Here is a 10,107-nt window from a genome sequence, read left to right as displayed (position 1 = left end):
TGTACCAAATTTCAGCCGCAGCAATTCCATGTTAGAACCCAAGATAGTAATGTTTCAATTATTTCGTCATGGTGGCCAATATTGGAAAGTTTGTAAATGGCTCGGCCATAATGGTTTGTCCCAGACAATTGTCAAATCAATCATTATTAAAGTCAGCATGTTCAAAAAAATGCTCTTGTGTACGCAAATTTCAGGCGCGCAGTCATTTAGAACCCAATATTATAAGTTCAATGTGTTTCATCATGGTCGCATATTGAATTCAAAATGGCTGCCAATTGTTTGTCAACATGTCAATATCAATCCATTATTGAACTTCAGCATGTCAAAATGCTCTTGTGTACCAAATAAAGCGCCACATTGATCATTTTAGAACCCACAGATAGTAGATGGTTCAAATGTTTTCGGTCATGGTGGCCCATATTTGGAATTCAAAGATGGCGGCCGGTCCATTAGTCAGATCTCTTGATCCGGCATTTTTGAAATCAGCGCCGCCAAAAATACCCCTGTGATAACAAAATTTCACTTTTCTGCGCAGGATTGAACATTTTTTTCACATATCTGCCCACTACACTGGGTGGTAGGATGGTCAATGGGTTGACTATAGCATGACTCACACGGGTTGACAGCGCTTGCACAGCCCCCACCTCCCACCACCGACCACCACACCACGATGGCTTCATGCGTGTGAGACCCCACCTAACGCTCACTCAGCGTCTACGCGCAAAAGGCCAACAACAGTTAAAACCACAGTGAAAACTGCGATTGAGCGAGTCAATGGGCTGACTATAGCAATGACTAGAAATAACGAAGGTTGACCGACGCTTCCCTCACGATGGCTGCCATGCGTGTGGAACCCACTAACCTTCCATCTACGCGGCAAATGGCAAACACATCTAAAAACGCCAATAAAGCATCGAGTAAAAGATTACGACCAGCAAGCTCGGATGTTAAACGAAAGACAAAGAAAGAAGACGTAAGAAGGGAGCTACCACTGGCGACGTACAGCAACCGAAGCGCCAGGTTTTGAACGAAACCAAAGCAGACGGTGAGAAGGGACTTACCTACAAGGTGGCGGGGGCTCTCTCTCTCTCTCTCTCCCTCCCTGCGTCTCTCTCACTCTCTCTCGTCATCCTATGCTACGCTTTTGCTTGCACGGGATCGAACAGGCATGTGTATGTATGTGTGATGTTGACATCGGCGGCGTACTTTGCAGCCTTATGGCCGTAGTGTGCCGCTGACGCCCCACGACAGCATGGCGACTACAAGCGCATACCACGAGCGCGCTACACACACACGCCACCAGGACAATCACGGCAAACACACACACACACGCGCGCACGCAACGCAGCACACGCCCCACAACACACACACGGACACACACACACACACACACGGACACAGCACCGCACAAACCACACCAGCCGCACAGACACGCACGGCAGCGCACACGCACACATACCATACACACCCATACACACACACAAGCGCAGGCACGCACACACCACACACACACCGCACACAACGAGCACACACCACACACACACACGCGCAGCGCACGCAAGCGCGCCTCCACAACACAACAAGACGTCGCGACCCACGGGCCACGACACCACACACAACGCACACGGCACAGCACACCACGGAGAATTGATACACACCGTACGGAACACAAGCGGCCGCCATCGCTCACAAACACGCACGCACGACGCAGCACACGCACGCACGCATGCACACACGCGCACGGACGCACGCACGCACGCTCAGCACACAGCACGCACGGACGCTCAACCCGCAGCGCACCGACGCTCACGCGCAGCAACGCACAACAGCAGGAGAAATTGAGAACTCCACGCACACACGCGCACACACTCTTCTCTCTCCTCCAACACACACACGCACGCACACACACAGCAGCGCACAAACGCACGCACTGCACCACGCACGCACGCATGCACATACACTGACACACACGGAGAAATTGAGACGCACGGACGCACGCTCACACGCACGCACGGACGCATGCACGCACGCACGCACCGACGCTCACGCACGCACGCACGCACGCACGGACGCTCACACACGCACGCACGCACCGACGCTCACACACGCACGCACGCACGCACGCACGCACGCACGCACGCACGCACGGACGCTCACACACGCGCGCACGGATGCATGCACGCGCGCACACATGCCCCAGTTTTGATAGGATCATGACGATATTTCAGGAGGATTCTGTATACGTATATTTTTGCGCGTTCTATGTCGTTGTTCTAGTATCGGTCGTGTTGCTGATGTGACAACGACGAGTCATTTCATGAGTATTGATTTCTAGTTTTCATCAACGCTGTTCTATTCTTCTATTCTATTATTGTCTTGATTTCCATTCTATTATATCAACACTATTAAATTTTTGTTCGTTGGTGCTTGTGTTTGTGTTTGTTTGTTGATTCATTCGTTCGTTTGTGTTGGTTTGCTTCGTTTGTCTTGGTCAGGGTCCGTTCTCAACAGCTGGTACATTAAGCAAACGTATCATATTTCTCGAACTAAGCACTACACACAAACAGCCATCGAACAAAAAAAAGCACGACTAGGAAGGTATAAGCACGAAACACGCCGCAGTTATGAATAACGCGTACAAATTTATTTCTTCGGTATAAAATAAGCGAGCGACACCTCGCCCGCGCGCTAGTACAATGCGCAACGGTGAACGCTAAAGCAAGACTGTAAAATCTCATGTCCCGCGCCTGCACTTCTTCCCTATACAGAAGACTGCGACAGTGGAATGGCGAGGAAATCTAAGAGAATTGTTGATAAATTGAGGCGACAGCCAAAAGCATCAATGTACCCAACCACACCCATGTCCACAGCCAACATCATCCACGTCCCCAACCAACATCACCCCAATAAACAATTCACTGCCCTACTCTCCTACTCTCCCACCTCCTCCCTATATATTTATATGAGTAAATAATCACACAAAATAAGAGAAAAATGAGATTATATACTCCATATATATATATATATATATATATATATAACAACCGCCCTCCCCGTCTCTCTCTCTCTCTCCATCTGTCTCGATGTTTCTACCAACACGATGTTAGGGTGCGAGTCAACATTATCAACAGTATTGTACCCAACATACGCGCACACTAGCCGCTGGCCACGACCGTCCGCGTCCAGTTACCTTGTACACACTACGATCACAATCACCAGCAATAACACATCAGCAATAACCGCGTTTATTAACCCTTAACCCACTAGCATAGGTGGGCTGTAGTGCAGGCATGCACCGCCTGTGGGAGGTGTGGGAGGGATGGGAGCTCTGTGGGTGTGGGAGCTCTGTGGGAGGTGTGGAAAGTGTGGAAGCTCTGTGGGAGGTGTGGATGCTCTGTGGTAGGTGTGGGAGGTGTGATGCTCACGATATGGGAGACGACGGTCGTTCAGCGTTGTCGTTAAGTTGGGAGAAGAAAGATGGAATAAGGGCAAGGGAAGGTGACACGGACTGGCGACACGAACTCGCGGACTGCACCCGCCGAGGGACAGATAGGTCGTCGGAACTGGCATCAGGGTTCGTATAGTTATAGTTAGCTATGCGCTACAGCGTTGCGAAGATCTGTATATATACATAGTCAGGTGGTCAATGGTCGAGTCTCTTTACTATACTCCTTTCCTCCTCCTCCTCATCCCCTCCTATTCGCCCTCCTCCTCCTCCTCCCCCTCCTCCTCCTCCTCCTTCCTTTCTCCCGCGTGAGGGAATAATACTGGAGGTAGTACACCACGTATTCACATGTATCACACTCAGGATTCACTTCTTCTCTCCCTCCTCCTCCTCCTCCCCTTTTCCTCCTCCTCATCCTCCCCCTCGTCCTTCCTTTCTCCCGCGTGAGGGAATAATACTGGAGGTAGTACACCACGTAGTCACATGTATCACACGTCAGGATTGATCGACTGTGTAAGTCGACGGTCAGGCCGTGCGTCGGAACGCAGAGGTCTGAGAAACCATTCGTCGTCACCAACGGACGGGTTGGTTCAAAGTTGTCCACGTATCCACTTGCATCACACGTCAGGATTGATCGACTGTGTAAGTCGACGGTCAGGCCGTGCGTCGGAACGCAGAGGTCTGAGAAACCATTCCTCGTCACCAACGAACGGGTTGGTTCAGTTTCTTCTTCTTCATGTTCGTCTTCTTCTTCTTCTTCTTCCTGTGCGGCTGTCAGCGCGGGGTTCCTCCGTACCTAGGACGATCAAAGGGTCAACGATGATGACCAGATCATGGGTTAGGGTTAAGGTTAGGTCATGGGTAGGTTAGGGTTTGGTCAGGCTATCATGGCTATGTTATGGATCACACTGGGTCACTAGCATGTTCACTTGGTGACTATACGAAGACCACTGGGTGGTTAGGATGGTCAATGGGTGACTATAGCATGACTACACGGGTTGACAGGCGCTTCCACACACCCGCCCTTTCTAAGCCGTCATGTCGACCCAAGTCGCAGGTTTTACGACACACGAATCACGTTTTGAACACACACACACACACACCCCCCCCCCCACCACCACCACCACACCACGATGGCTCATGCGTGTGGAACCCCACTAACGCTCACTCACGCTACGCGGCAAAGGCAACACATTAAAACCACAGTGAAAACATCCGAGTTAGGAAAGTCAATGGGTGACTATAGCATGACTAGAATAACGAGGGTTGACCGACGCTTCCCTCAACGATGGCTCATGCGTGTGGAACCCCACTAACCCTTCCTCATCTACGCGGCAATGGCAACACATTAAAAACCCAATAAAAGCATCGAGTAAGAAGATTACCACCAGCAAGCTCGATGTTAAACGAAAGAAAGAAAGAAGACGTAAGAAGGGACTCACCTGCGACGTACAGCAAGCAAGCGCGGTTTTGAACGAAACAAAGAAAGACGTGAGAAGGGACTTACCTACAAGGTGCGGGGGCTCTCTCTCTCTCTCTCTCTCTCTCTCTCTCTCTCTCTCTCTCTCTCTATGCTACGCTTTGCTATGCAGCGGGATCGAACAGCATGTGTATGTCATGTGTGATGTTGACACGGCGGCGTACTTTGCACCTTATGGCCGTGTGTGCCGCTGACGCCCACGACAGCATGCGACTACAGCGCATACACGAGCGCGCTACACACACACACGCACGCACGCACACACACACACACACANTCTCTCTCTCTACGGCCGTCAGACTTCCGTTTAAGCCCCGCGGGAATGTGAGAGCTGCATCTGATGCATCACACCGTTCCGTGGGAGATCTCCCGTGAGAAACCACGCTCTTGTTTTCACGTGACACCCAACAGAGCGATATCCCACACAGCAGATCTTTCTGCTGCCGTCAGACGTCCCTTAAGATTCAGGGAGAGGTCTGAGAGAAAGACTTATATCAGTAGCATATAAGCAGTAGCATGTAGCATTGGTGTGCTCGCCTTTGTACTCAGCTCGGTGATGAAAACATCTTATCATCCTTCATCCATCATCATCATCATCATCGTCATCCTCTTTAGTCATTACAGCTGCGATGCAGTCACCACACGTTAGTCAACAATGCTCAGACCGTGTCTTCGTGGCACACCCAACAAGCCAGCAGACGTCAGACGTGCCAACCGTGGCAGAGGTCTGAACTCTATACAGAGTTATTGTGGTCCGCCACAATGTACGCACTTGTAGGCGGTTCTCCGTCCGTGTAAGTTCTGGGAAAAACGTGTGTTTCTCCAATCACTCATCACCAACCATAATCATCTCGTCGCGTCATCATGCAATCCGTCATCAAGCCAGCACACCACCACCACCATGCGTCACACTATCCATCGACTCACAATGATGTGCACTTACTACCGGTTTCTCCTAGCTCGCATCGTGTTAGTCTTGCGCTGGCACATTTAACTAGCCAGCGCAGAGATCCGTCAGACTGTCAGCCATAGCGAGGTCTGAACCTATACAGAGTTCCATGTTTCTCTCACTGGTGTGAGTCTCTTCTCTCGTGTGAGAACGCGCTGCGCATGTGCTTTTGAGATCTGCTAGTCCACCACCTTGCCGACATATCTGTCACCAAGGCTCCCTGCGCACAGCAGACTTCCTTAAGGTCTAATAGTACTACGAATATGATACTGCTTATATATACATGTATGTGGGCGAAACTGAAGAGCATGCCTAGGAGGCAGGGATCAACGTCAGGACGATCATCTAGATGGCCCACACGCCGTCTGAGAACCTGAATCCGCCGTCAGACGGCCAGTTCTATTGACTGATCAACTTGCTGTTGTTGTGTTACATCTGCTGATGCTGCTGCTGTCGTTACTGCTGCTGCTGCTGATGCTGTTTATTCTCCATGTACGTGTGTATCTAAATGGATTACTAGGGTTAGAGTTCTTTGTATGGCTTCTCTCGTCTGTGTGTTTTCGTGGCACGTACACCCAACAAGCCAGCAGATGTCAGACGTGCCAGCCGTAGCAGAGGTCTGAACTCTACACACAGAGTTATTGTGTATCCACATATATCGCACGTATACGGCTTCTCTCCAGTGTTTGTCTTCTTGGCACATTTAACAAGNTGAACTCTTTACAGAGTTATTGTGTCGCCACATGTATCGCACTTATACAACTCTCTCCTGTGTAAGTTCTGGAAAACGTGTGTTTCTCCAATCATCATCACCACCATAATCATCTTCGTCGTCGTCATCATCATCGTCATCAGCAGCAGCACCACCACCACCATCGTCACCACTATCATGACGTCACAATGATGTGCACTTATACGGTTTCTCTAGCTCGCTCGTGTTAGTCTTCGTGGCACATTTAACAAGCCAGCAGAGATGTCAGACGTGCCAGCCATGGCAGAGGTCTGAACTCTATACAGAGTTATTCCAGTTGTTTCTCTTCCGTGTGAGTTCTTCTCTGTGTGAGAATGTGAGCGCATGTATCTGTAGACCAGCTAGTCACACCTTCCCGACATATCTGTCAACAAGGCTCCCTGCGACAGTCAGACTTCCCNCTCTCTCTCTCTCTCTCTCTACTCTCTCTGTCTGTCTGTCTGTCTGTCTGTCTCTCAGTCTGTGTGTCTATCTTTCTCCCTCTCTCTGTGTCTCTATCTATCTATCTTTATCTATCCATCTCTCTATCTTGATGATGAAAACATCTAGGAGGAATGAATTCAACGTCAGACGATGCATTACGATGCAGAGGTCTGAGAACCGATTCCAGATGGTCAGGTTCTATTTCTGCTGCTGCTGCTATTTCTGCTGCTGTTATTTCTGCTGCTGCTGTTGTTGTCATTCTGAAGACTAAGGTCAGAAGAGTTCCCATGACGTCACAATGATGTGCATTTATATGGTTTTTCTCGTGTGTTACTCTTCATGCAACACTCAACAAGCCAGCAGATGTCAGACGTGCCAGGCATGGCAGAGGTCTGAACTCTATGCAGAGGTATTGTATCGCCACATGTATCGCACACGATTACAGTGCTGTTATTGTCTGTTATCGTAGTACTTGCTGTTGTTGTTGTTGTTGTTGTTGTTGTTGTTGTTGTTGTTTCGTGTATCTTGTACCTTGGGGTCCCTCTCTTGTATTTCACAAGGCACTGATTCTCCTTTGGAATGTGCAGGATACACGGTTGCAAAGGTCAGACGTGCCAGATCAGATGGCAGAGGTCTGAACTCTATACAGAGTTATTGTGTCGCCACATGTATCGCACACAATTACAGTGCTGTTGTTGTCTGTTATCGTAGTACTTGCTGTTGTTGTTGTTGTTTCGTGTATCTTGTATCTTGGGTTCCCTCTCTTGTATTTCACAAGGCACTGATTCTCCTTTGGAATGTGCAGGATACACTGTTGCAAAGGTCAGACGTGCCAGATCAGCTGGCAGAGGTCTGAACCATACAGAGTTATTGTACGGTCTCATGTGTCTCTTCACACTACTCAGACTTGAGAAGGCAGCATCACACAGATCACACTTATACGGGTTCTCTCCCGTGTGCGCGTGTGCGCATGTGCGCGAGTCTCCGCTGCTCATGCCTCGCCGACATATCTGTCAGCAAGTCTCCCAGCGACCGTCAGACTTCCCTTAAAGTTAAGGGAGAGGTCTGAAAGAAAGACTTGTCAAGTCTTTCTCTATTTTGTTCTCATGTGCGCGCTGCTTACCCGGTGATGAAAACATCTAGGAGGGATGAATTCAACGTCAGACAATGCATTGCGATGCAGAGGTCTGAGAACCGATCCTAGATGGTCAGGTTCTATTAGTGCTGCCGCTGCTGCTGCTGTTGTTGTTGCTGCTGCTGCGGCTGCTGTTACTGCTGCTTCTGCTGTTGGTTTATTTCAGTTGTTTCTCTCCTGTGTGAGTTCTATGTGTCTGTGCGTGCGCATGTCGACAAGTTACACCACGTCAACATATCTGTCCGCAAGTCTCCCTGCGACCGTCAGACTTTCCTTAAAGTTAAGGGAGAGGTCTGAAAGAAAGACTTATCAGATCTTTCTCTATTTCTCTCTTTTGTTCTCTCTCTTGCTGATGAAAACATCTAGGAGGGATGAATTCAACGTCAGACGATGCATTACGATGCAGAGGTCTGAGAACCGATCCCAGATGGTCAGGTTCTATTACTGATAACTTGATGTTGTTGTTGTTGCTGCTGCTGCAAGCATTACTGCTGCTGCTACTGCTGCTGCTGCTGCTACTGCTACTGCTATTTCTGCTGCTGCTGCGGCTGCTGCTGCTGTTGTTGTCATTCTGAAGACTAAAGTCAGAAGAGTTTCCATGACGTCACAATGACGTGCATTTATATGGTTTCTCTCATGTGTTACTCTTCATGCAACAAGCCAGCAGATGTCAGACGTGCCAACCGTGGCAGAGGTCTGAACTCTACACAGAGTCATTGAGTCGCCACATGTATCGCACACGATTACAGTGCTGTTGTTGTCTGTTATCGTAGTACTTGCTGCTGTTGTTGTTGTTGTTGTTGTTGTTGTTGTTGTTGTTGTTGTTGTTGATTCTGTAGCTGCTACTGTTGCAAAGGTCAGACGTGCCAGATCAGATGGCAGAGGTCTGAACCATACAGAGTTATTGTACGGTTTCTCTCCCGTGTGCATTTTTCTGTGTGTCTTCAGATTACACCCAACGCAGTGAGCTCTCACACAGCATATCTCTCTCTCTGCTGCCGTCAGACTTCCCTTATAATTCAGGGAGAGGTCTGAAAGAAAGACGTATCAGGTCTTTCTCTATTTAATTCACAACTCTTCACATGACACCCAACCGAGCAATCTCTCAGGCAGCCGATTTCTCTGCTGCCGTCAGTCTTACGTCTCCGTGTAAGCCCGGAGGAATAAGAAGGCGGAACCAGTAAGAAACCTCGATCAGCGGCGAGCGAAACCTTTTCATTGGGTGTCACGTGGAAAAAAGAGCGTGCTCTCTCACGAGAGAAACCGTACGACCATACGGTTTCTCTCGTGAGAGAGCACGCTCTTGTTTTCACGTGACACCCAACAGAGCGATATCCTACCCAGCAGATCATTCTGCTGCCGTCAGACGTTCCTTAAGATTCAGGGAGAGGTCTGAGATAGTAAGCTGAGCATAGACAGACACTGTGCTACACAGAATCACACAGATCAACATCGGCGCTTTCTCTCAACCACTGTGCGTAGGTACTGCACACAGGGTTACAGAGTGTAAGAAAATCTAAAAAGCTGCCGACTGATGTTGTAGCACTCTCGATTAGCTGAGCGTGACCACTGCTATTGGCATCAATCATATTCGAAGGATCTCTTTCAATTTAGCTTCTTCGTTTCTGTCATTTCTTGTCAGAATGTTCTTCCCCTTTCTTTGGTTGATTGAGAAATTGAAGCTTTTTGTATTGTAATCCAGTGTTGATCTGTCTATTTGATCAGCTTTGTCTCTCTCCGTCTTCGATAGAGTCCCTTGCACGTTTGATGACTATTCAATATGAGGTTGAGGTTACTTGATTGATTACTATGTTAATATCTGTTGATGCTCTTGCTCTCACGCGCGCGCTCTCTCTCTCTCTCTCTCTCTCTCTCGCTCTCGCTCTCGCTCTCGCTCTCGCTCTCGCTCTCGCTCTCGCTCTCG

At 49.1% G+C, this 10,107-nt stretch overlaps 1 long non-coding RNA gene across 3 annotated transcripts; it reads left to right on the top strand.

Annotated features, from left to right (window-relative positions):
- The first annotated feature begins 5,211 nt into the window (after positions 1 to 5,211).
- Positions 5,212 to 8,652, top strand: LOC106816659. 3 transcript variants are annotated; one of them, XR_001394919.1, is made up of 3 exons: positions 5,212 to 5,641; positions 7,672 to 8,260; positions 8,619 to 8,652. It is a non-coding gene; the product is annotated as an uncharacterized LOC106816659 (long non-coding RNA). The 3 variants fall into 3 exon arrangements; XR_001394920.1 differs by lacking the exon at positions 5,212 to 5,641 and adding an exon at positions 6,295 to 6,482; XR_001394921.1 differs by lacking the exon at positions 5,212 to 5,641 and adding an exon at positions 7,096 to 7,457 and having other exon boundaries at positions 7,700 to 8,260.
- Positions 8,653 to 10,107: the final 1,455 nt, after the last annotated feature.

This window comes from Priapulus caudatus, unplaced genomic scaffold, assembly GCF_000485595.1.
Source record: "Priapulus caudatus unplaced genomic scaffold, Priapulus_caudatus-5.0.1 Scaffold1445, whole genome shotgun sequence".
Taxonomy (NCBI): Eukaryota; Metazoa; Priapulida; class Priapulimorpha; order Priapulimorphida; family Priapulidae; genus Priapulus; species Priapulus caudatus.
Note: the sequence above shows the minus strand (reverse complement) of the source record. Positions and strands in the feature narration are given on the sequence as shown.